Genomic DNA, 27273 nt, shown 5'->3' on the forward strand with positions numbered 1-27273 from the left:
GAGGTTTGTAGTTTTTCAACTCTTTGCCTATCCAAGATAGTGTAAATTTGGTCCAATTGCACTTCCTAATGCTTCCACTAGATGTCTGTCTTTAGAACCTTGTTTCAGGCTTCTACTGTGAAGGGGGAAAGAATAAGAGCTGTTTGACCAAGAGGTCTGGCAGAATGCCATGAGCTCAGTCTCGTGCGCGCCTGTGAGAGCGACCTGTGTTCCATTGCATTTCTAAAGACAAAGGAATTGTCCGGTTGGAGCATTGTTGAAGATTTATGTTAAAAACATCCTAAAGATTGATTCTGTACATCGTTTGACATGTTTCTACGAACTGTAATGGGAACTTTTGGACTTTTCGTCTGGACCTAGTGCTCGCGCCTCAATGAATTTGGATTTGTGAACTAAACGTGAGAACAAAAAGGAGGTATTTGGACATAAATTATGGGCTTTATCGAACAAAACAAACATTTGTGGAACTGGTATTCCTGGGAGTGTATTCAGATGAAGATCAAAGGTAAGTGAATATATATAATGCTATTTCTGACTTCTGTTGATTCCACAACATGGCGGGTATCTGTATGGCTTGTTTTTTGTGTCTGAGCGCTGTACTCAGATTATTGCATGGTGTGCTTTTTCCGTAAAGCTTTTTTGAAATCTGACAAAGCGGTTGCATTAAGGAGAAGTATATCTAAAATTCTATGCATAACACTTGTATCTTTTATCAATGTTTATTAAATCACCGGATGTTTTGGAAGCAAAACATTACTGAACATAAGGCACCAATGTAAACTGAGATTTTGGGATTTAAATATGAACTTTATCGAACAAAACATACATGTATTGTGTAACATGTGGTCCTATTATTATAGTGATGTACTGGGCCGTCCGCATTAGAGGTTGATCAATTATGATTTTTCAACGCCGATACTGATTATTGGAGGACCAAAAAAAGCCGATATCGATTCAATCATTCAATGTTTTTATATATATATATATATATTGTAATAATGACAATTACAACAACACTGAATGAACACTTATTTTAACTTAATATAATACATAAATAAAATCAATTTAGTCTCAAATAATGAAACATGTTCAATTTGGTTTAAATAATGCAAAAACAGTGTTGGAGAAGAAAGTGCAATATGTGCAATATGTGCCATGTAACAAAGCCAACGTTTTAAGTTCCTTTCTCAGAACATGAACATATGAAAGTTGGTGGTATCTTTAACATGAGTCTTCAATATTCCCAGGTAAGACATTTTAGGTTGTCGTTATTATAGGACTATTTCTCTCTATAGCATTTGTTTTTTTATATACCTTTGACAATTGGATGTTCTTATAGGCACTATAGTATTGCCAGCCTAATCTCGGGAGTTGATATGCTTGAAGTCATAAACAGCGCTGTGCTTCAAGCAAAGAACTGTCACGCCTTGGTCATTGTATTTTGTGTTTTTGTTATATGTTTGGGTAGGCCAGGGTGTGACATGGGTTTATATGTTGTTTTCGTATTGGGGTTTGTATTAGTTGGGATCGCGGCTGATTAGGGGTGTTGTTAGGCTTGGCTGCCTGAGGCGATTCTCAATCAGAGTCAGGTGCTTATCGTCGTCTCTGATTGGGAACCGTATTTAGGGAGCCGTGGTTTCGCTTTGTATTTCGTGGGTGATTGTACCTGTCTCTGTGTTGTGTCACCAGATAGGCTGTAATTAGTTTCACGTTCCGTTCTGTTGTTTTTGTATTTAGTTTCAGTTATTTCATGTACCGCGTTTTTCATTCATTAAAGTCATGAGTAACCAACACGCTGCATTTCGGTCCGACTCTCTTCCTTCAACAGACGAAAGCCGTTACAAGAACTGCTGGCAAACGCAGGAAAGTGCTGTTTGAATGAATGCTTACAAGCCTGCTACTGCCTACCACAGCTCAGTCAGACTGCTCTATCAAATCATAGACTTAATTATAATATAATAAACACAGAAATACAAGCCTTAGGTTATTAATATGGTCAAATCCGGAAACAAAACGTTTATTCTTTCAGTGAAATACGGAATCGCTCCGTGTTTTATCAAACGGGTGGCATCCAAGTTTAAATATTGCTGTTACATTGCACAACCTTCAATGTTATGTCATAATTATGTAAAATTCTGTCAAATTACGGCCTTTGTTAAGAAGAAATAGTCTTCACACAGTTCGCAACGAGCCAGGTGGCACAAACTGCTGCATATACCCGGACTCGGCTTGCACAGAACGCAAGAGAAGTGACAATTTCCCTAGTTAATATTGCCTGCTAACGTGAATTTATTTTAACTAAATATGCAGGTTTAATTTTTTTTTATTGTGTATTGATTTTAAGAAAGGATTGATGTTTATGGTTAGGTACATTTGTCACGCCTTGGTCTTAGTATTTTGTGTTTTCGTTATTTATTTGGTCAGGCCAGGGTGTGACATGGGTTTATTTTGTTGTGTTTCGTATTGGGGTTTTAGTAGGCATTGGGATTGCAGCTGAGTAGGGGTGTCTAGCATAGGCTTGGCTGCCTGAGGCGGTTCTCAATCAGAGTCAGGTGATTCTCGTTGTCTCTGATTGGGAACCATATTTAGGTAGCCTAGGTTTCACTGTGTGTTTCATGGGTGATTGTTCCTGTCTCTGTGTTTGTTTTCACAAGATAGGCTGTATATGTTTTTGCGTTTCGTTTGTTGTTTTGTAATTTTAGTTATTTCATGTATCGTACATATTTTCATTAAAGATCATGAGTAATCACCACGCCGCATTTTGGTCCAACTCTCTTTCAACAGACGAACGCCGTTACAACATTGGTGCAATGACTGTTTTTTTTTCGAGAATGCGATTGTCAACCATCTCCCATTTGGCGAAGTAGCCTGTGATTCAATTATAAATTAACAGGCACCGCATTGATTATATGCAACGCAGGACAAGCTAGTTAAACTAGTAATATCATCAACCATGTGTAGTTAACTAGTGATTATGTTAAGATGGATTGTTTTTTTATGAAGATAAGTTTGTTAGCTAGCAACTTACCTTGGCTCCTTGCTGCACTCGCGTAACAGGTGGTCAGCCTGCCACACAGTCTTCTCGTGGAGTGCAATGTAATCGTCCATAATCGGTGTCCAAAAATGGCGATTACCGATTTGTTATGAAAACTTGAAATTGGCCATGCCATTTAAATCGGTCGACCTCTAGTCCGCACTACCCTCTGTAGCACTTTGCGGTCGGATACCAAGCAGTTGCCACACCAAGCTGTGATGCAGCTAGTCAAGATGCTCTCAATGGTGCAGCTGTATAACTTTTTGAGGATCTGAGAGGTGTTCAGTCCCAGGATCCTTAGCTTAGTGATGAGTTGAGGGCACTATGGTGTTGATGCTGCGCTGTAGTCAATGAACAGCATTCTCACGTAGGTGTTCCTTTTGTCCAAGTGGGAAAGGGCAGTGTGGAGTGCAATAGAGATTTCATGTTTTTTATAAAAAATGTGGGCGCCGATTTGTCGTTTTATTTATATTTTTTTATACCTTTTATTTAACTAGGCAAGTCAGTTAAGAACACATTCTTATTTTCAATGACGGCCTAGGAACGGTGGGTTAACTGCCTCGTTCAGGGGCAGAACGACAAATGTTCACCTTGTAAGCTCGGGGGATCCAATCTTGCAACCTTACAGTTAACTAGTCCAACGCAATAACGACCTGCCTCTCTCTCGTTGCACTCCATAAGGAAACTGCCTGTTATGCGAATGCAGTAAGCCAAGGTAAGTTGCTAGCTAGCATCAAACTTATCTTATAAAAAACAATCAATCATAATCACTAGTTAACTACACATGGTTGATGATATTACTAGATATTATCTAGCGTGTCCTTCGTTGCATATAATCTGACTGAGCATACAAGTATCTAAGTATCTGACTGAGCGGTGGTAGGCAGAAGCAGGCGTGTAAACATTAATTCAAACAGCACTTTCGTGCATTTTGCCAGCAGCTCTTCATTGTGTGTCAAGCATTGCGCTGTTTATGACTTCAAGCCTATCAACACCCGAGATGAGGCTGGTGTAACCGAAGTGAAATGGCTAGCTAGTTAACGCGTGCTAGTAGCGTTTCAAACGCCACTCGCTCTGAGCCTTTTAGTAGTTGTTCCCCTTGCTCTGCATGGGTAACGCTGCTTCGAGGGTGGCTGTTGTCGTTGTGTTGCTGGTTCGAGCCCAGGGAGGAGCGAGGAGAGGGACGGAAGCTACACTGTTACACTGGCAATACTAAAGTGCCTATAAGAACATCCAATAGTCAAAGGTTAATGAAATACAAATGGTAGAGGGAAATCATCCTATAATAACTAAAACCTAAAACTTCTTCCCTGGGAATATTGAAGAGTCATGTTAAAAGGAACCACCACCTTTCATATGTTCTCATGTTCTGAGCAAGGAACCTAAATGTTAGCTTTCTTACATAGCACCTATTGCACTTTTACTTTCTTCTCCAACACTTTGTTTTATTTAAATTATTATTATTATTATTAGCAATTTAAACCAATTTGAACATGTTCCATTATTTACTTGAGGCTAAATTGATTTTATTGATGTATTATATTAAGTTAAAATAAGTGTTCATTCAGTAGTGTTGTAATTGTCATGATTACAAATGAACAAATAAAAATTGGCCGATTAATCGGCTTTATTGGTCCTCCAATAATCGGTATGTATCAGGCGTTTAAAAATCATAATCCATCGACCTCTAATAGAGATTGCGTCATTTGTGGATCTGTTGGGGAGGTATGTGCCATGGAACCATTGGAGTGGTTCCAGGGTGTCTGGGATAATGATGTTTATGTGAGCCATGACCAACCTTTCAAAGCATTTCATGGCTACAGATGTGAGTGCTTTGGGGCGATAGTCATTTACACAGGTTACCTTGGTGTTTTACAGACCGAGTCAGGGAGATATTGAAAATGTCAGTGAAGACACTTGCCAGCTGGTAAACGCATGCTCTGAGTAGGTGTCCTGGTAATCCGTCAAGGCCGCAATATTAACCTGTTTAACTAGGACTGGGCGATATAAAATTAAGTGGATGAATTAGAATTTATGTTTTTGCGCGATATTCCCAACACCTATATCGCAAGAATCTAGGTTTTGTTATTTTTCGTTTTTATGAGTGTTTATGTCCGCTTGTTCTCGTGTTGTATTTTTGATCTCGTCTCTTTCGATCCTTCTGTGCGCCTCCTCATTTACACCAGAGATCTATATAAGGACGAGATGCACCTGCACAATGGGAGTTGTTGTCCCAAGTTGTTGTCTCAAATCTGTCGTTCTGCCCCCGAACAAGGCTGTTAACCCACTGTTCCTAGGCCATCATTGAAAATAAGAATTAGTTCTTAACTGACTTGCCTAGTTAAATAAAGGTTAAAAAATAAATAAAAATGCATGAAGGCAGGCGACAAGCCTAGGTCTAAAATAAACCCATAGAAACGCATTTGGCTTCATTTATGGCCTGAATGAAACCTTTCACTTCATCTATGGTTTTACACACACATCAAGCCCCTCCCCTTGCCTCTCACGCCAACGAGTTGAATGAACACGTCATCCTCTCTGAACAAGCTGTTTCAACTCGCTACTCTCATTTGCAGAATCGGTCATATGGACACCAAAACACAGCGAGACATTTTACTGTACTAGAGAAGATAACTTTTCTAACGACACCCTTTTCAACTATCAAATTGCATGCAGAGCAGATACTACTAAAACAAGGGTATCAAATGAACATTGATTCTGGAAAATGTATGTTCAGTTTGTCGCGCGCGGCATTAGGGTACCGCTAGCAGCATTTTAGCCAAGGACTGTTATACTAGCTGTCTAGTCTGTTTTATGAATGTGCAATAAGCATAAAACACAATTAAGGAATTGGCAACTTATTCTCATTCTGAGAAATAAGGTAAGCCACTTGATTTCAACATCTGAACAAAAGTGGACAGACTAACATGCTTTTCAAACAGTTTGAGACAGACAGAAGGGTGTGTTCATAACAATTCAACTGTTCAAACTTGTTAGCTAGCAAATAGATCAAAGTTGGCCAAACTTGATGTTGAAATATATGACATTAGCCGGCTAATCACTAGCACGTGGGTTTGAGAGATTGTTGATGAGACCTGTGTTCATTCTCTATAGCCTAATGCCTGCTACAAGAAGTTAGTCATTATTAGTTCATGTGCATTATGCATGGTTCAAATTAAATTTATAACCAAAAAGGGCATTTTCATAGACTTGAAAGCCAGATCATTGATTATTGCAACAACAAAAAAAGCAGGTTAAACTATTTTGATAAAATAATGCAATTATTAGTGGATCTTATGGTTGTGGAAGTCTTATATTTAGCTTCGGTATAACTTCACAAGCCCTGAATTCGTTACATTATTGCTGACTGTTTGAAATACAGTGTATATTAACTTTAATTGTAAAACCATGCTTATCTAGAGATTTCTTATATGAGTAGCCCATAAGATTGAAAAGTTTGAACCATAATCACCCATCCCTATGTTTAACCTGTTTCCAAATTTCCTGCTGCTGACAGGTTATTTTCCTGCTGTAGCAAACTGGCTCAAATTAAGATTCTACATCTGTACATGGTTGAACATATCATATATTGTCCTTAGGAAGTGATGACTGTAGTATGAGTCAGTGTAGTAGCTTCTCAGTGTGTGCTAACAGTGTCGTGTATTTGCCCTTCTTATCCATTTTGTTAAAGGTGACAGAGACGTTGTGTTGATCCTCTACCAGTGTTCTGCAGACAATATTAAGTTCCTACAATAGGCTGCGGTGTGGGTGACACCTCTAGGAGATAAGACATTGAGGAGCACACTGCTGTCTGCCAATAACTCCTCTTAGCTGAATCATATGCCAGGAGCTGACATCCATTAATGTTACATTACACATCCTCTATGCTGGTTGATCTCTGCCATAACACTTAGTCCACTCCATTAGATTCTTCAAACAAATCACAGGAACATATGCAATCAGCCATCATTAATTACACACACAGGGCTTCAATTGCTCTGCATGCACAGAAATATTCTCCATTCTAAAATGGATGAATAAGTGAAAGTACACTATCCTCTACATAAGGCCTGACTCAGAACATAGACATCTCTGCAGTCCAGAGGAACGCGCACACACACACACCAGGTGAGGTCCAGAAGGAAATCTATTCCATCGATCTCCTCTAACCTCTCCCTTACAGCAGACGAAGGATTGCTAAGCTTTTCCAAGGCCACTTTAGACCCCATCAACCTTTTTACAAGGTTTCCCACCTCCTGAGATGCCTTGCCCTTGCATCCCAAAGCAATCATTGGACTCTTCTCTATATTGTAGACACATAATCGGCAGCAATCAGCGGGAAAGGAAATTAAAGGGATTGAGGCAAGAACTATGATAAACACACGGTTATCGGTCAAAATAGTACGCATTCACCTCTAGATGTATTCCCCTTAGCCTGGGCGCTACGGTATATACATGGCCAGGCAGTATGACTCTGCGACACCAGGTAAGACATTATAGAGGTTAGAGGCTGGCTATTAACATCTTGCTCGAGCGAATGTGATCAGAATTAAACCAGGGGTGACATACAGGTCAGGTAAGTTCAACGCTGTAAGTGCTGACACTAGAGCTTGTAATATTATTTCAGTCACCATCTCTTCCCTTCAAAACGCCTTCTCTTAATTCCCTCATTAGAATGCATGAGCTGGCATCTTCACAGTGGCAAAAACAAAGCAAGGTTATTCTGATGTTTTGATTTGGATACTAAGGAGCACTACGAAGAATGCCCAGTCAAGAAGTGCCACTTTTCTTGTTCACTCATCCTTTGTCGTCCTCATATTTCAACTATCTTACTTCAGCACAGAAGAGAGTTCTGTGTCAGCTCTACACTAATGTCTCCCCCTCTATTAGTCAGCAGAGTTTGCTAACTGATACATATGACGAGTCAGTAGGAGGGCATATAAATTACAGCACTGCAAGCGAAGCTGAGACTCTGTGTTGCCTCTCAGTGAGACTTCTGAGCAGGAGAGAGAGAATAACATTGGCTGAGGCACTTTTTTATTTTTTTAACTAGGCAAGTCAGTTAAGAACAAATTCTTATTTTCAATGACGGCCTAGGAACAGTGGGTTAACTGCCTGTTCAGGGGCAGAACGACAGATTTGTACCTTGTCAGCTCGGGGATTTGAACTTGCAACCTTCCGGTTACTAGTCCAACGCTCAAACTACTAGGCTACTCTGCCGCCCCAACTTAAGTCAGACCTAAAACCCCTAGAATCCTATATTTTTTAAAACATTTTGTTAAAAATACTTCTGCGAGAAAGACAGAGGCATGTCAGACTTTTTAATTTATATTAATTTATTCCCAATGTGACGACCCTCCCACTCTGTCTGCCGTATTCTGTCTTTGTTCTTGTTTCCTTATTAGGATGCCGGTGGGCGGAGTTGAGAGGGTCGTCAGCTACATGGGAAACACCTGGGCCAGGTGTCTCCCAGGATAAATAGACCTCTTCAACATTCATGGAGGAGACTCTCTCCATGCAGACACCTGTTGTAGATTGTGGTGTGGTTCTTGGTGGCCTTTTGTTTGTGTGCTTTGGCACCTTTCAACACCCTGCATTATCACATTCATGCATGCAAAACACTCACTTACACTACGGACTACTGATTACACACACCATTGGATATTTTCCTTAGTTGCTTTAGTTAATAAATATATCTTTTGTTACTCCTTATCTCCACGTTGTCTCCCTTTGTTACGGGCTTTGAGCCGGTTCGTGACAAGTGGGGGCTCGTCCGGGATCTTTGAACTATTGGTTTGGGAGACCGTGGAGGTACGTGTTTGGTTTGAATATGGTGTTTGAGTGTGATCGGCCCAGTATTGGTTGCCTTTGTTGTTTGGTTTGTGTGCTGCGTTGGAGAGAGTATAATGGTTAGTTTCCAGGCCTTGCCTAGCCTGGAAACTCTTGTTCTACTTTCTGTTGGGAAGTCAGTCTGAGGAGGTGAGTAAATCGGCTGTGTACCTCGGTAGGAGATTTGTGTAGGGTAGTGGAACTTGCTACCCGGAGCTATAGCCTTTTCCCCTGATAGGTTTAGCGACGTGTTTCATTTTTTGGAATATGTTGGGCATGGTTAATGTTTGTTATTTTTGTGTGGTGTCTGTGGACTGAGCAGTTGTCTCGGGGCACATCCGTGGCTTGGTGGAATTTGCCAGCATGCTGGGGAGTTCTATTTCCTTGCCAGCGGGCTACAGTGCGTAAATTCCCACCGCAAATCTGCACGAAGACTAGGGTTGAGTTATTGTAGGTTTTGGGGAAGCTCCATATCTCATCTCTCTTCTGTGGTGCTCAGGGTGATTGTCAATTCTCGGGTTGTGTTCTGGTGTGCTCAGCAGAAGGGAAGAGCGAGAATTTTTTTTTGTGTGATTATGGCGTCTTATGTAGATAAGTTCATTCGCTCTCCATCAGAGGAATTGTTAGATTTAGGTACTAAAGAACAGCTGTTGAAGGTCGCGGAACACTACAAGGTTGAGATTAGTGATAAACGTCTAAAGAATTCTATTAGGTTGATATTGAAAGCCAATCTGATGGAGAGTGGTATTCTTGAAGTTACCACCGGGCCAGCCTCTGCTGAGGATTTGTTGTCTCCCCATAACGTTACAATGGCCATTCCATCGGTTAGTCCTAGTAGCCTTCTTTTTGAACAGCAGAAAGAACTGCTTTTGTTACAGCTAGAGCATGATCGTGAGAAGCTAGAGCATGATCGGCAGCATGATCGTGAGAAGCTAGAGCATGATCGTGTGAAATATGAAAAGGAATTGGCATTTAAACAATATATGGAGCGTGCTAAAATCAAGTTGCAACAAGAACGTATAGAGTTGGTTAGGGAAGGAAAGATCTCAGGGGAGAGTTTGTTTTGGGAAGGTGACCCAGATTTACCTAGGGGTAGTTCCGCTTTTGGTTGTGCCCCAGAGACATTTGATATTGTTGGGAACTTGCGGTTATTGCCTCGGTTTAATGAAAGGGACCCCGAGACATTCTTTTCGTTGTTTGAGCGGGTTGCTAACGCTAGGAGTTGGCCTGATTCTGACCGCACTTTAATGTTGCAGTGTGTGCTGACTGGTAAAGCGCAGGAAGCATATTCAGCTCTTAGTGTACACGACAGTGCCAGTTATGATAAAGTTAAAACAGCTGTGTTACAGATTTATGAATTGGTCCCTGAGGCTTACCGCCAACGATTTAGAACTTTAAAAAGGGAAGATAACCAGACTCATGTTGAGTTTGCGCGACAGTTATCTTTACAGTTTAATCGCTGGTGTTCTGCCTCTGCAGTTGTGACTTTCCAAGGGCTGTGTGATCTGATTATGTTAGAGCAATTTAAGGACACAATTCCTGATCGTATTGCCACTTATATTAATGAACAGAAAGTAAAGAATGTTGCTGAAGCTGCGGTTTTGGCAGACGAGTATGTGTTGACTCACAAAAGTGTCTTTGCAAAACCCCGTATTCGGAAAGAGTGGGGGCGTTCGGATAGATTTGGGCTTCGCTCACCGAGATACTTTGATTCTCGGGCAGAGTTCTATTCAACTAGGGTTGAACCTGACTCCCATGGTAAGGCTGACTTTGGGCAGGAGTGTCACTACTGTCAAGGTTCAGGTCATTGGAAAAACGAATGTCCACTTCTCAGGTCAAAGGGTGCTTACGCTAAATCTAAGCCTGCTGCGTTAGCTGCACCTGTTCCACATCAGTTCATTCTTGACTCATTTCCTCAGGCCCAGGAGAATGTGAAAGTCCATATTGATCCAGACTATTTACCTTTCATTACAGAAGGTTTTGTGTCTATGTTAGGAAGTAAAGACCTAGTGCCAGTGAAGATCCTGAGAGACACAGGTGCCTCTGAATCATTTGTGTTGGAGTCTGTGTTACCCTTTTCTGCTGAGACTGATTCGGGGAATAGTGTTCTAATTAGGGGAATAGGTTTGAACACTCTGTCAGTTCCATTGCATAAACTGATGTTGGATTGTGGGCTGGTGAAGGGTGAAGTTGTTGTGGGGGTGCGTCCTTCGTTGCCTATTGAGGGTATCGACGTTATCCTTGGGAATAACTTGGCAGGTGAGCGTGTATGGCCAGTTGTGTTTCCATCTCTAGTGGTTTCCACTAAGCCGTCATTTGTTGGGATTCCTGATGAGAGTGTACAGAGTTTCCCAGAGGTGTTCTCTGCGTGTGCAGTGACACGTTCTATGAGCCGTGGCGAACTAGTCACTGCGCCGACTAATGATAATAATACAAAGTATGTCACTGTTTTCCCTGTTATCCCGTTATCTGTAACCCGCTCAGATCTAATCAATGCTCAACGGGATGACCCCACGTTGGAAGAGTTGCGTGATCAAATTGTGCCTATAGAACAGTTGGGAGATGTCGCCCATGGCTATTTTCTCCAAGAGGATGTCCTGATGAGAAAGTGGGTGTCTCATGATAGTGTTTTTCTGGGGGAGGCAATTAGTCAGGTTGTTGTACCAGTTAAGCTTCGTGAGTTGGTGTTGGAAACTTCACAGTGACGTTGCTGGACATATGGGGGTGAGGAAAACCTACAATCGCATATTAAGACATTTCTTTTGGCCTAGATTAAAGAGGGATGTTTCTGATTTTATCAAAACTTGTCACACCTGTCAATTAACTGGTAAGCCTAATCAAGCTATTAAACCAGTACCATTGTTTCCTATTCCTGTACTCAGCCAACCTTTTGAGTATCTGATTATTGACTGTGTGGGTCCTCTGCCTCGTTCTAAAAAGGGTAGCAGTTACCTGTTCACTGTGATGTGTCAGACCACTAGGTTTCCTGCTGCCTATCCTCTCCGATCTATCACGACTAAATCGGTGTTAAAAGCTTTGACTCAGTTTCTCTCATTGTTTGGAATCCCTAAGGTCATTCAGAGTGATCAAGGATCTAATTTTACCTCTAATCTGTTTGGTCAGGTTCTTCAACAGCTCCATATTAAACACAATGTGTCTAGCGCCTATCACGCGCAAAGTCAAGGAGCACTGGAACGTTTCCATCAAACACTTAAGTCTTTGTTGAGAGCTTATTGTACTGAGATGGATAAGGATTGGGAGGAGGGGTTGCCTTGGTTACTGTTAGCCGCTAGGGAAGTTTCACAGGAGAGCACAGGTTTCAGTCCAAATGACCTTGTGTTTGGACATAGGGTGCGTGGACTTTTATCTGTTCTCCAGGATGACTGGAAGTCTCCCGAGCCTCCTCAGTCCCTGTGTTCGTATGTGTGTGATTTCCGGCGACGGCTGTATGCCGCTGGTGAAATGGCTAAAGAGAAGTTATCATCTTCACAGGATAGGATGAAGGGCATATTTGATCGCCGAACTGAGCCTCGTCACTTTAGTCCAGGTGACCAGGTTCTTGCTCTGCTGCCAATTGTTGGTTCTCCTTTTCAAGCCAAGTTTCAAGGTCCATATACAGTGGTGCGCCAGTACACTGAGCAAAATTATCTAGTTGCCACTCCAGAACGGAGGAAAGCACACCAGCTGTGCCATGTAAATCTGTTAAAACCCTATTATGCACGTTCCTCTGAGACTGAACAGTGGGATTCTACAGAGGACGGTAAACCTGTTCTTTTGGCTGATACCGTTGTTTCCTTGGGTTCTTGTCGTGCTAGATCTGTGCATGAGGAGGAAGATGTTCCTGGTCCTGACGATTGTATATTGCAGGGTAGATTGAAAAATTCAGAAACACTGGATATTTTAGACAGTCTTCTCACTCACCTACCTGTTGATGAGCGGAAAGAGATGGTTGGTCTGATTCAGAGATTTCCAGGTTTATTTTCTGATACACCTACACGTACAAACTTAATAGAACATGATATTGACATTGGAGGTGCTGACCCCATTCGTCAGCGGTTCTATAGAGTTTCTTCAGAGAAACTACGTTGTCTGGATGCTGAGGTCAAGTACATGCTGGAGAGTAAGATAGCAGAGCCTTCTTTCTCCAGTTGGGCTTCTCCCTGTATCTTGGTCAGTAAACCGGATGGAACAAACCGTTTTTGTACGGACTACCGTAAGGTAAACAGTGTCACAAAGCCAGATTCATTTCCTCTTCCTCGGATGGAGGACTGTGTTGATCAAGTTGGTGCAGCTAAGTTTGTGAGCAAATTTGACCTGTTAAAAGGCTATTGGCAGGTGCCACTGACGAGTAGGGCACGTGAAATCTCTGCCTTTATTACACCCTTTGGTCTGTACTCGTATTCAGTTATGAGTTTCGGTCTGCGCAATGCACCTGCCACTTTTCAGCGACTTATGAACAGGGTTGTCGCCGGTCTGACCGGGTGCGCTGTTTATTTGGACGATGTAGTGATCTATGCAGATACTTGGGAAGAACATCTGTCCCGTATTCAAGCCTTGTTTGAACGTCTGGCTGCAGGTCGCCTCACAATCAATCTGGCAAAATGTGAGTTTGCTCAGGCGACCGTTACATACCTTGGAAAAGTGGTTGGGCAGGGTGAAGTGCGTCCTGTTCGGGCTAAAGTGGTGGCTATTGATGCTTTTCCACCACCAACTACTAAAAAGGAACTGATGCGTTTCTTGGGCATGATTGGTTATTACCGTAGTTTTTGTAATAACTTCTCTACTGTGGTCGCTCCCTTGACAGATATGCTGAAAGCTAAGGCTGTTTACGTTTGGTCTACTCGTTGTCAACACGCTTTTGAAGATTCAAAGAGGTTGCTTACCTCAACTCCAGTGCTGGCTGCTCCTCGCATGGATTTGTCATTTACCTTGCAGGTGGATGCTAGTCATGTGGGGGCAGGTGCAGTTTTGCTGCAAGCAGATGTGTCTGGGATTGAGAAGCCTGTTAGTTTCTTTTCTAAAAAGTTTAACGATTATCAGTTGAACTATTCGGTTATTGAAAAGGAAGCGCTAGCACTCATTTGGGCGCTACAACACTTCGAAGTGTATGTCGGGTCGGGGTAGTACCTATTGTGGTCTACACCGACCATAACCCCTCACTTTTTTGAGGTCCATGATGTGTCCAAACCAGAGGATAAATGCGATGGTGTTTATTTTTACAATCATTCCATCTAGATGTGAGGCACATCCGGGGGACTGAAAACGTGATTGCTGATGCGCTCTCTCGTGCGCCCTGTTCCTAATGTTTACGTGACTGACCATTGTTTCGTATTGTCATGTTCTCTCTGTCCTGTCTGCTCCCTCCTGGTCTTGTTTTCTTTCCTCTTAAATGTTGCTTCCTGTGCGAAGGTTGCTGAGGTCTGGGGAGGAGGTTGGCTGGGGCAAATTGTAAGTGTGAACACGTAAACCCTCATCAATTTGGGGCACAGAGGCCTGTGTCAATTTGGGACGCAGAGGCCTGTGTCAATTTGGGACGCAGAGGCCTGTGTCAATTTGGGACGCAGAGGCCTGTGTCAATTTGGGACGCAGAGGCCTGTGTCAATTTGGGACGCAGAGGCCTGTGTCAATTTGGGACGCAGAGGCCTGTGTCAATTTGGGACGCAGAGGCCTGTGTCAATTTGGGACGCGGGAGGCCTGTGTCAATTTGGGACGCGGGAGGCCTGTGTCAATTTGGGACGCGGGAGGCCTGTGTCAATTTGGGACGCGGGAGGCCTGTGTCAATTTGGGACGCGGGAGGCCTGTGTCAATTTGGGACGCGGGAGGCCTGTGTCAATTTGGGACGCGGGAGGCCTGTGTCAATTTGGGACGCGGGAGGCCTGTGTCAATTTGGGACGCGGGAGGCCTGTGTCAATTTGGGACGCGGGAGGCCTGTGTCAATTTGGGACGCGGGAGGCCTGTGTCAATTTGGGACGCGGGAGGCCTGTGTCAATTTGGGACGCGGGAGGCCTGTGTCAATTTGGGACGCGGGAGGCTGGTATGTTGTTCCGGGGTCCTTGTTGGTCCCCGGTTTTATGGGGGGGAATGTGACGACCCTCCCACTCTGTCTGCCGTATTCTGTCTTTGTTCTTGTTTCCTTATTAGGATGCCGGTGGGCGGAGTTGAGAGGGTCGTCAGCTACATGGGAAACACCTGGGCCAGGTGTCTCCCAGGATAAATAGACCTCTTCAACATTCATGGAGGAGACTCTCTCCATGCAGACACCTGTTGTAGATTGTGGTGTGGTTCTTGGTGGCCTTTTGTTTGTGTGCTTTGGCACCTTTCAACACCCTGCATTATCACATTCATGCATGCAAAACACTCACTTACACTACGGACTACTGATTACACACACCATTGGATATTTTCCTTAGTTGCTTTAGTTAATAAATATATCTTTTGTTACTCCTTATCTCCACGTTGTCTCCCTTTGTTACGGGCTTTGAGCCGGTTCGTGACACCAACCACAGCGACACGTCAGATACGTACAGTAGAAAAATAAATGCATAACATTTGTTCAGTCAAAACTTAACGGAGAGATGGAATACATCAATTTGATGTGATGCAGAGTTGACATGAAATAAATATTTGTGCATATTTGTTATCATCCATCTTTGTTTCTACTCTACCATTACATCCCCTTTGCCATGACATACTCTGATAGGAGTGTTTTAACCCTAGTCATTACAACGAATGAATCTGAGAAAAGGCAGTTAACCCACTGTTCCCCGGGCGCCGAAGACGTGGATGTCGATTCACAGGGGTTGGGTTAAATGTGGAAGACACATTTCAGTTGAATGCATTCAGATGTACAACTGACTAGGTATCCCCCTTTCCCATATCAGGACCCCTAATGTCATCTGGGGTTTTGATGTGTCTACTGTTTGTCATCCTTCAACATGTGACACTCCATCTGTGTGACAATTCAGGAGATATCCGTCTGCCCATCATCCCAGTGAGGAACCTAATGATATTTCACCAGACTGTAGTTCAAAGCAGGTGTTCCACCAGGATATCAGATACAACACAATGTGTTTACAACTGACTCCAGAAAGGAACTGTCCAAGGTGCTGAACAGCATACAGATAACATGGTGCACTTCATAAGCAGGACTATTGACGAAGCAAAAATGTACATTCATGTTTCATCATGTTTTGTACTATGATACCTAGCACCAATGAAATCTCTGAAATATTTGGTCAAACAAAATGTCTACATATTTCTAGCTATGCCATCACTACCCAGATATAACAGATCACACTCAGATGGGTGTAAGGGCTAGATATCTGAGGAGCTTAGTCCATACTGGCAGTCTATCTTGTGAAGGCTTGCGCCCCCCCTGCTCTCGCTTACTCAATCTTCATCCCTCTCTTTCTCTCCCACCCTAGCTTTCTCTCTGATGGTTTTGAAAGACATCAAACTAAATTGGATTCTATTTGAAGGCGGCAGCACAGTGTCCTCACATGAAATATACATCTATATCCTTTAAAAGAGTCTAAGCCAGGATGGAGTGGACAGAAGGACATGAAAATAGCTGTGCAGCGACGCTCCCCATCCAACCTGACAGAGTGAGAGGATATTCAGAAAAGAATGGGAGAAACTCCCCAAATACAGGTGTGCCAAGCTTGTAGCATCATACCCAAGAAGACTTGAGGCTGCCAAAGGTGCTTCAGCAAAGTACTGAGTAAAGGGTCGGAATAGTTATATAAATATGATATTTCAGTCGAATAAAACATTTACATTTGCAAACATTTCTAAAATCCATTTTAGAATAAGGCTGTAACGTAACTGTGGAGAAAGTAAAGGGGTTTGAATACTTTCCAAATGCACTGTACTTCCAGATAAGGGTCATATACGGAAGGGTCATATTGGTGTGTAGCCCAAACGCTACAAACAGGTGGGCAGATCGGCTGTACCGACTTCAGACGAGCCCCAAGTCTCGCTCTCTCTCTCTATGCCATAGATCAAACTCCCTCAGCTGGTGTTTCTAAATTAAATCCATCATGGCATTGATTAACCATCATTCGAAATGTCTCAAACTGCCATAGATACAAGAGCTACTGCAGTTTTTTAGATACACATCAAATTCAATTGCAGGCTAGCCCTTTGCTGTGTAACATATCAATGTTAAATCAAAACTTAAAATAAGTCAATGTTTTCATGGCTGCTGTAGAGAGAGATGGAGAGCAATCCAGCTGTGTGGTAGTGTATTGTAGCAGATAGCCGGAGCCCTCTCTCCATCTAAATGTTCATGTCATGCAATCCTCCCAGAAACACAGCGGCTAATGAGCAGGTCCACTGAATACAGTCAAGCCAAAAGTAGGAATAATGACAACATAGGAAACACAAAGACGAAGGTGGGCTTTGTTGACCCACAACCAGCGGTGTAAAGTACTTAAGTAAAAATACAACTTAAGTCGTTTTTTGGGGTGTGTGTACATTACTCTACTATTTATATTTGTGACAACTTTTACTTTTACTTCACTACATTCCTAAAGAAAATGTACTTTTTACTCCATATATTTTCCCTGACAACAAATGCTTCCATACATTTTGAATGCTTAGCAGGACAAGAAAATGGTCCAATTCACACACTTATCAAGAGAACATCCCTGGTCTTCCCTACTACCTCTGATCTGGTGGACTCACTAAACACAAATGCTTCATTTGTAAATGATGTCGGAGTGTTGGAGTGTGCCCCTGCCTAAAAATGGTGCAGTCTGGTTTGCTTTATGAAAGGAATTTGAAATTATTCATACTGTTACATTTACTTTTGATACTTAAGTATATTTAAAACCAAATACTTTCAGACTTTTACTCAAGTAGTATTTTACTGGGTGACTCACTTATGAGTCCTTTTCTATTAAAAGGTATCTTTACTTTTACTCAAGTATGACAATTGGGTAGTTTTTCCACCACTGCAGCAATGTACAGGACGACTGGAAATAGGTATAGCAAGGTCACACACTCACACCTGCAACCTCACTATGCCCACCTACATAGAATGTAATAACCTAGCATACTACATACTGTAGGCCTACAATTACCAATTTGTAAGTCGCTCTGGATAAGAGCGTCTGCTAAATGACTTAAATGTATGTAAATGTAATTCCCAAGGACAAATAGAAGCAGACATACATGCTAACTACTATGAGAAACAAGAGTATGTAGATTACAGGGACTTTCAGACTGGATGTATGCAGAAGCTAAAGTTTTTCTCACACTTGTCACAAAGCTGCCGTCACTACTAATGATAAATGAGGCCTCTCTAGGCTACAGCCCCCCCAGTTACTTTATAAAAGAAAGAATCGAACCGAGATGAAAGAGTAATATGGATTGTTGATCTGCATGCTTTTAGTTCCACGCTTTGCTCAATTTGAAGGTGTTTTGAAGGCACAGGAGAATTCTCCTTGCCTCCCTCTTTGGGTGTTAATAAGCTTTCCTTTAGTGCCACCCATGATTTATACAGGCGTGAATGGGGCTTTCTCTAGGGGCTTCAAGGTTTTTCTTTGTTGCCAATTTTTCTTTTTCCAAAAGGTGGCTCCATTCAGCCTCTGAAAGTCTGTGTAATTGGGTTTAGTTCATTTAAATGCTAATGTCCTGGGATCTGGAAATGACATGCAGATATCACCTCATTGATTCTGAGAGACACCAGCTCGCCATTGACATAATGTCTAGAGATTTGAATCAGGACTCCTTAAAGCTCAGATAACTCATCAGAAGCATTCGTTCCGTCTACATGACACAGATATACTTGCCGATAAAACCAGCAAATAATATAATGTGCTAGGGTTGTGAAGATTTTTGTCAAAAATCATGACAGTCTTCATCCATAACCGACAGTTATACGGTAATTGTGTCAGCCCTATAATGTACTGTAGTTAACAACATGTTCAATGGAGTTAAAGGACTGGTTCACTAAATGGCATGTAATAGAAAGGTACAAACACCTTTTCTGCGATTTCATTTGTTTTTGAGAAACATACCCCAGTTGCAATAGACTTCCTCGTTGCTACTTGTGCATTGTGGGGGCGTTGAAAAACAAGAACGCACCAAAATAGTTATTTTAGAAAGACACTTTATAGTGATGCAGGTCTTTAGATATTGTACACATGAAATTGTGTAATTCAGAACTTTACCTGCATGTTATAGATTTGTTTTTATCCTGTTGCAAATCAAGCAATAACTCTCCCGTCCACTCTAGCAGCAGGCTACACGGAGAATGATCCAGCTGTGTAGGGGAAACAGCTCAAGTCACACAAAGTGGAATATAGCCTCGAGGATAAGGTTCAGTAGGGTAACAATGTCATGTGTACAACATCTAAAGACCTACATCGATATACTGACAGTGTGTCCGTTTCTAAAAGAACTTACAGTATTTGGATGTTTTTTGTACACCCCCACACTGCACAATGAGCGACGAGGAAGTCTATCGCGGCTGGGGTAAGTTTCTCAAAAAACAAGTGATGATTTCTATTTATGATTTCTACATTTCTATTTCCATTTACATCAAAAACAGAAATGCACTTCAGAAATAATTAACTCTTTAAGATTATAATTTAGTAAGGGTTTAAAATTGGTACAATACATAGCCTACGTAAAATAGATGCTCGTCTATATTCTCACTCCACACAGTGTGTGACTCTCTCCAGCTGTATGGCAGTACCTCGTTTCTCTAAAGATTAAAAGTGCCATGTCCTGGTAGCCTTGGCCCTTAAACACTGAAATAAATGTATCAGCATTCAATCAGCACACTCAGCAAAGCCTATATGACCCAATGCCCTCCTGGTATATGAGGACTGTCAGACATCCACATCTCTCATAGCTGAAAACCATTTCATCTGGGTCATCCACCAGGGCTAGAGGTCACTGACGAGACAGACCAAATCTTGTCCAGCAGCACACAGCACCGTTCATACTTCACACTCGGCCGGGCGGGTCGGGGAGAGCAGGTGGGTGTGATTGCGTTCAGTGTGACGCCAGCAACAGACGGAAGGGAAATAACTGTGGCAGGCAAGCAGTGTACAACGGTTATTGACAGAGGAGCAGGAGCATGAGGAGGAACATGCTCTCTACAAAAGACCGATATGAGTCACACACACTGTGGGAGTTATTCACAGGCGGGGGCTGGCTCTCTCCGTTTTCCCTCTGCCAGGAAACTGCTCAGCGCACATCAAACGGCTTTCCACCCTAGCTATGAAACCCTCAAAGGCCGAATATCAGAGTGCTCCTCATTTCTCATCCCTGCAGATAAACAGCACACTTTAAAGAAGGCGTCGGATTTTGAAGGATGATGGTTACAAATGATCAACGAGAAGGGTGTTGAATCAATATGCCACTAACCAAGCCAGCCTTGACTGCCTTGGGCCCTCTCTGTCCTCAACACAAAGTAAAAGATCTGGAGGGGAGACCTCTAGTCTCAGATATCACGACTTGGTACTAAGTCATCCTTCCTGCTATGACTTTGATTGAACAATCAAACCTCTATGTGGACCGAGAAATGATTTCCCCTTGAAGAGCCCCATCATTCATTAGACTAGACCGTGCTAACTGAACACCTGGTGGGTAAGGAAGGGTAAATGCGGAGTCTAAAAATACGGAACCGGCGTCCCTCCCATCCCTCCACAGCAGGTAGGTCAGGTGGCCCTGCTAATTACCTAATCTTCCTAGCAGGGCATAATGGTGGCTGCCATCATCACTCACTAACCACTAGAGCATTTGAAAAAAACGCCTGATGACTTGCTGTTTTTAACTTCGCTTTTATATTAATGAACATCAGTGCCTCAAGACAAATATATAGCCACAAGCTTCAGTTTTTGAATGAACAATTCTGTATAAAATGAAAAAGAATCCTACTTTGAGTTCTTTAAATGATGTTCCAAAGTTGTATTTCTCTGTTCACTTTTAGCATTAGACTGAGATAGCGAAGGAGCAGAGTATTCTGAAGCCATCTCACAGCATGGTATGACTAAGGGTGGGCTCGATGTTGACGTAGATCCCCAGCAAAATGCAGAAAAATGTTTTTTAGAAACATGAAAGATTGTAATCACACAGCTTGTCCCTGTGATGCAACGACTTCAAGAAAACACGAAAATCCCCTTTCCAACATACACGTCCTGATGACATACTACAACCATCCTGGCAATTGAAAGCCCACACCAATCCCATGAAATTCAAGAACATTTTAAACTGTGGACAAGCAACTACACAAAGAGGCCATGTGATGGAATCCCTCTAAACAGTTCAGCTATTCTGAAAGGAAGGAAATACATGGGGCCATACAGGGATGTTTTAGAGTGTAAAAAGCTGTCACAATGCCACGAGATCAAAGAGTAGCCTCTGACTATACTCTCCTCATCCCAAATTCACAGCCACATCTCTCATAACACAGTCATAGCACACGGCTGGCAGCTCTCCTGCAAGGTTAACATCCTGTACTAAAGGAACATTACCACAGGTTTAAAACATCAGCTCACAGACACAATTCACACAGAGGTGTCTATTACTGAGTCACTGGCTTACTGGTGCTCTTGCATGCCGTCCCTAGGAGGGGTGCGTCACTTGAGTAGGTTGAGTCACTGACGTGATCTTCCTGTCCGTGTTGCCCCCCCCTCTGGTTCGTGCCATGTGGGAGATCTTCGTGGGCTATACTCAGCCTTGTCTCAGGGTAGTAAGTTGGTGGTTTGAAGATATCCCTCTAGTGGTGTGGGGACTGTGCTTTGGCAAAGTGGGTGGGTTTATATCCTGCCTGCTAGGCCCTGTCCGGGGGTATTGTCGGACGGGTCCACAGTGTCTCCCGACCCCTCCTGTCTCAGCCTCCAGTATTTATGCAATAGTTGTGTCGGGGGCTAGGGTCAGTCTGTTATATCTGGAGTAGTTGTCCTGTGTGAATTTAAGTATGCTCCCTCTAATTATCTCTCTCCCGGAGGACCTGAGCCCTGGGACCATGCCTCAGGACTACCTGGCCTGATGACTCCTTGCTGTCCCTAGTCTGCCGGGTCGTGCTGCAGCTCCCGTTTCAACTGTTTTGCCTGCGGCTATGGAACAATGACCGGTTCACTGGACATGCTGCCTTGTCCCGGAACTGTTTTCCACTCTCTCCTCTACAGCACCTGTTGTCTCGAACTCTGAATGCCCGTCTATGAAAAGCCAACTGACATTTACTCCTGAGGTGCTGACGTGTTGCACCCTCTACAACCACTGTGATTATTATTATTTGACCCTGCTGGTCATCTGTGAACGTTTGAACATCTTGGCCATGTACTGTTATCTCCACTTGGCACAACCAGAAGAGGACTGGCCACCCCTCAGAGCCTGGTTGCTCTCTAGGTTTCTTCCTAGGTTCCTGCCTTTCTAGGGAGGTTTTCCTAGCCACCGTGCTTCTACATCTGCATTGCTTGCTCTTTGGGGTTTTAGGCTGGGTTTCTGTATAGCACTGTGACATCGGCTGATGTAAAAAGGGCTTCATAAATACATTTGATTGAGGTGTCTGTGTGTCATATATAAAACATATTTTTTTGCTACTTTCTGAGCCAGGTTACAATTCACAAAAATGGTTCACCTGGATTGCTATCTAAAAATCTGATCACAAAGACTGTTTTAACCAAATTACTTCTGAGCAGTAGTTTATTTATTTATTTTGAGATAGCATATGACATTTAAATGATCTGAAAACAGAAAAGCTACTGATAAAAAGGTTTCCATTTGTACTGCTACAAAAATACACCAATGTTCCAGGCAGTAATACCATGCAATAACTGGGGTAGTAATTGTCATCTCTCAAACGAGTTCCTACATTAATCAACTCTCAAACGGATTTCCTTGGGAGCGTTGCAGGCTGAGAGACGTGCCTAGAAGCACCACAAGAGGCAGTAGAGAGAGTTCTCCAACCTTCAACACATCTGATCTTGGACACAACCCGCCAGGGGGCAACTGACTGGCCTTGAACATCAGTATCCTACATGACTGGCTTGCAAAGAAATAAAAGGACACATTATACATCATAAATAGCTGTCTGTGACAGTAGCTTTTGAGGTGAAAACGGTTCTGTTCAAACATAACATTTGAATTAGGCTACTATGAAGACGTAGCTTGCATCTGTCATTCACAGGACCACAGCCGAATCTAATTATCTTATCTTGATTAAGTGTACAGTATAATGCTGTAAATATGGTAATAGCCATTTATCTGAAAAAACAGAGATCAAGCCTTATCGGATTCGCTTGTCCCAGTCATAATAATCATCAGCCTGAGCAGAAGGGAAACAAGATCCAAGTACAACCTCTCTCTTGGCTCTCTCTCATCCGCAAGAGTCCAATTTAGAGTTCTCCTACTGCTGCATGAATAGCATCCCAGCAGGCTGCTGCGACACAGTGTTTGTCCTTCAGCTCCTGTGGCACACATAAAACAGGAACGAGCAGAGGGGCACCCTCTCTGACGGCTGGGAGAGGGGAGAGGGTCAGGAGAAGGCGGGCCGCCAGGCGCCAGCCAGAACGTGGAGCTAGTCTCGGACACGGAGTGAGCCCACCTGCTGGGGACCGTGGTGCCTCCAGAGCCGCACACCTTGCCCCAGCGGGCCATTTTAAAACCGGACACCTGCTCTAGGACAGAATGGCCATTTACTAAGTAGAATTTCCAAATGTGAATGTAACGTCACAATAAAGTGCCAGTATTATCACGCAAATGTTATTTGGGCACAGACGTTAATTCAATGTCTAATCCACGTTAGTTCAACGTAATTACATTGAAATATGGAAACCACGTTGATTCAACCAGAACAGTGGGTATTATGTAAAACAACCCCAAAAAAGGTTGGTATTTATTCATCTTTAAAATCAGTCATCATGTTACTGTAATCTAATTTACAGTCATCCTGAAAGCAAGATACACAACATGACCAAAGGTATGTGGACACCTGCTCGTCGAACATCTCATTCCAAAATCATGGGACATTAATATGGAGTTGGTCCCCTCTTCCCTCTTTGCTGTTATAACAGCCTCCATTCTTCTGGGAAGGCTTTCCGCTAGATGTCAGAACATTGCTGCGGGAACTTGCTTCCATTCAACCACAAGAGCTTTAGTGTGGTTGAGCACAGATGTTGGGCGATTAGTCCTGGCTCGTAGTCGACATTCCAATTCATCCCAAAGGTGTTTTATGGGATTGAAGTCGGGGCTCTGTGCAGGCCAGTCAAGTTCTTCCACACCGATCTCGACAAACCATTTCTGTATGGACCTCGCTTTATGCATGGGAGCATTGTCATGCTGAAATAGGAAAGGGACACAAATTTGGAAGCACAGAATCGTCTAGAATGTCATATGTTGTAGCGTTACGATTTCCCCGCACTGGAACTAAGGGGCCTAGCCCGAACCATGAAAAACAGCCCCAGACCATTATTCCTTCTCCACCAAACTTTACAGATGGCACTATGCATTGGGGCAGGTAGTGTTCTCCTGGCATCCGCCAAACCCAGATTTGTCCGTTGGACTGCCAGATGGTAAAGCGGGATTCATCACTCCAGAGAACGTTTCCACTGCTCCAGAGTCCAATAGCGGCGAGCTTGACACCATTCCAGCCGACGCTTGACATTGCCCGTTGTTCTTAGGCTTGAATGCAGCTGCTCGGCCACAGAAACCCATTTCATGAATCTCCCGTCGAATAGTTATTGTGCGGACATTGCTTCCAGAGGCAGTTTGGAACTCGGTATTGAGTGTTGCAACCGAGGACAGAAGATGTTTACGTGCTAGGCGCTTCAGCACTCTGCAGTTCCGTTCTGTGAGCTTGTGTGGCCTACCACTTCGACTGAGCCATTGTTGCTCCTAGACGTTTCCACTTCACAATAACAGCACTTACAGTTGACCGGGGCAGCACTAGCAGGTCAGAAATTAGACAAACTGACTTGTTGGAAAGGTGGCATCCTATGATGGTGCCATGTTGAAAGTCACTGAGCTTTTCAGTAAGGCCATTTTACTGCAATTTTTTTCTATGGAGATTGTATGGCTGTGTGCTCGATTGTATGCACCTGTCAGCAACAGGTGTGGCTGAAATAGACGAATCCAGTCATTTGAAGGGGTGTCCACATATTTTTGTATATATAGTGTGAAAAAACATCAAGGACTTCATTAAAATTTGTATTGGGCTAAGACTGACATCAAACCCCTAAGGCAAAAATTCCAAACATGCTGTCATCTCACAATTCAACAGTCTTGAAGCAGTTATAATTCCTACCAAGCCTGACTAAAGGACAATCAAAATGTAATCAGAGCATGGTTTGGTCTAATTTAAAGGCCAATTTCAGATTTAGTTGGGCTTGCTTTTATGTAGGCTTTCAAATACATTTCTTTCAATATGCAGCAGCAGACAGACAGACCGGACATGAGTTGACTCCACTGAGTTTACCAACCCTGACATGTCTCCTTGAGTTTCTATAGAACAACACACCAAAAACAATTACAGTGAGTGTGCTGTCTGCTCTGTCCTCTTGTATGGCTAGCTCTGGAACTCTGGCTCTGGCTCTTCATTAGCAGTCCATTTTTTGTTCATGATTATGGAGCTGGTGTGTGTGAGTGAGAGGACATAGATCACCTTACAATTACACAAGTCAACAAAATGTTTTTTTCAAGATTTATCAATGGCTAATGTACTTTATTACACAGCCTGCTACAATTATGACAACATCTGAAGTAGATGTGGCCACATAATGTTTTTCTCCATATAACACCATGATTTTCAAATACAATTTTGACAATACATTTGTTCAGATTAGATTTATATTCCCAGCATTTAAGCAAAGGAGAATGCAGCGTGTATTGGATAATTAGACACATTTACCCGCATTAAAAGTGTGTCGAACAGGCGGTTAAAAATCCATATTGGTGAATGAGCTAGTTGCAGATGATGAGCCTATGCCATGGTTGCTGTCTGCTTTCTTCAAAAGATGCTTTAGGAATAATGGACCAAAAAACACCTTTCTTTTCGACACACCGGTAATGATAAATCAAGCATTTCTTTGTAGATAAATGAAGGCCACACTATCTTACCTGCTGAATTCAACGTTTGTTCTTCGGTCGCTCAAGTCACCTCCCTTTAAGAATTGTGAAAGCTGATGATGCTTCCAAGACACTTGCACGGGATCAGATTGCATCGAGAGAAAGCGACCAGCCCCGGAATCTGAAAAATAGAAGTACCAGTTGAAGCGGCCCCGGAACGTGTATAAAGACCCCACTGCAGTTCTCCCCATTGGGTTTCCCACAGAGTTTATGAAACACTTGTGTTTCTCCGGTCGTTACGGTGGAGTGGCGGCAACCAGAGGCGATAGACTCGAACCCCACCCAGTCACCGAGAATGAAAAGATAATGGAGGGAAAAAAATTGGTTTACAAAAGAGTGCAGTGCGACCCATGATACAAAACATAATTGGCCATCCTATTTACTTTTTGTTGGTCACAGTTAATTGGCTATAGATTTGCGTTTAGCCTAAAATAAATCATGCATGGACGAGAGAAAGAAAACCTCTGAATCATATTATCTGCGCTTTTCAAATCACTTTCATGCAGTGGCGGTTCTAGCTTGTATGGCTCCCTGGGCGAACCCCACCTTCAGGGCGCCTCCGCTCCCCCAAAAGCACCATTCTGCACTAACTGTAATTTTTATTCAGACATTTGGAACACAAATAAATAACCATAACATTTAAAACCATGTAACTATAAAAAATATACACAAAAGTAAGACTCATAAATATCAAAAATAAGTAACAAAGACAAATAAATAAACACATTTGTTTCTGGCACTAGAGCATCAATACATTACCCATCCCCCAACACTGTCAACCAAGAGTCAAGACTAAATCAATTGACCTTGATGGTGTGCAGACTGGTTTTATATTATTAACAATTTTGCACAAACCAGAAAAAAATGCAACAATACGTCTGTGAAACTATATATTCACAGTATTATGAATGAATTATGGTTTATTTGGTAGCATTTCAAGTGTGACTAATTTTTCTCATTGCATTAGTACTGTACAAAGTTAGGGGTGCGCTATTTGATAGATTCCCCCGCTCCCCCTACCTCGGGCTTCCAGTGTGGAGACCTGAGGTCAACCTACCCCCGCCCCATCTCGTACTTCTGAGTGTGAGACCTTCCCAGGCCTGCCAACAAACTAGAATCAGGGCGCCCACCACAACAAGGTTAATTGACCCACAGTCCCACACGGTGATATATCCTTGACGTGATGTAAAAATGAGCGATAGAAAATCGATCATGCAAATGTCACCATGGGTATAGGCTGCCCATGTCACCTATACCTAAATCCGCCACTGCTTTTATGGTAGTGACAAAAATAACTACAATGTTATTGTTGTATAAATGGATGAGGT

General features: G+C 42.8%; 1 protein-coding gene across 2 annotated transcripts in view; it reads right to left on the minus strand.

Annotated features, from left to right (window-relative positions):
• apba2b (amyloid beta (A4) precursor protein-binding, family A, member 2b) overlaps positions 1-26203 on the minus strand; it is a 78832-nt gene extending 52629 nt beyond the window's left edge. The window contains exon 1 of one of the 2 annotated variants that reach the window (XM_046346176.1): positions 25937-26203. The gene's annotated coding sequence lies outside the window, so the exon portion shown is untranslated. The remainder of the gene's footprint in view (positions 1-25936) is intronic. The other variant, XM_046346178.1, reaches the window with a different exon arrangement.
• Between the last annotated feature and the right edge of the window lie 1070 nt (positions 26204-27273).

Source organism: Oncorhynchus gorbuscha, linkage group LG04 (assembly GCF_021184085.1).
Source record: "Oncorhynchus gorbuscha isolate QuinsamMale2020 ecotype Even-year linkage group LG04, OgorEven_v1.0, whole genome shotgun sequence".
Taxonomy (NCBI): domain Eukaryota; kingdom Metazoa; phylum Chordata; class Actinopteri; order Salmoniformes; family Salmonidae; genus Oncorhynchus; species Oncorhynchus gorbuscha.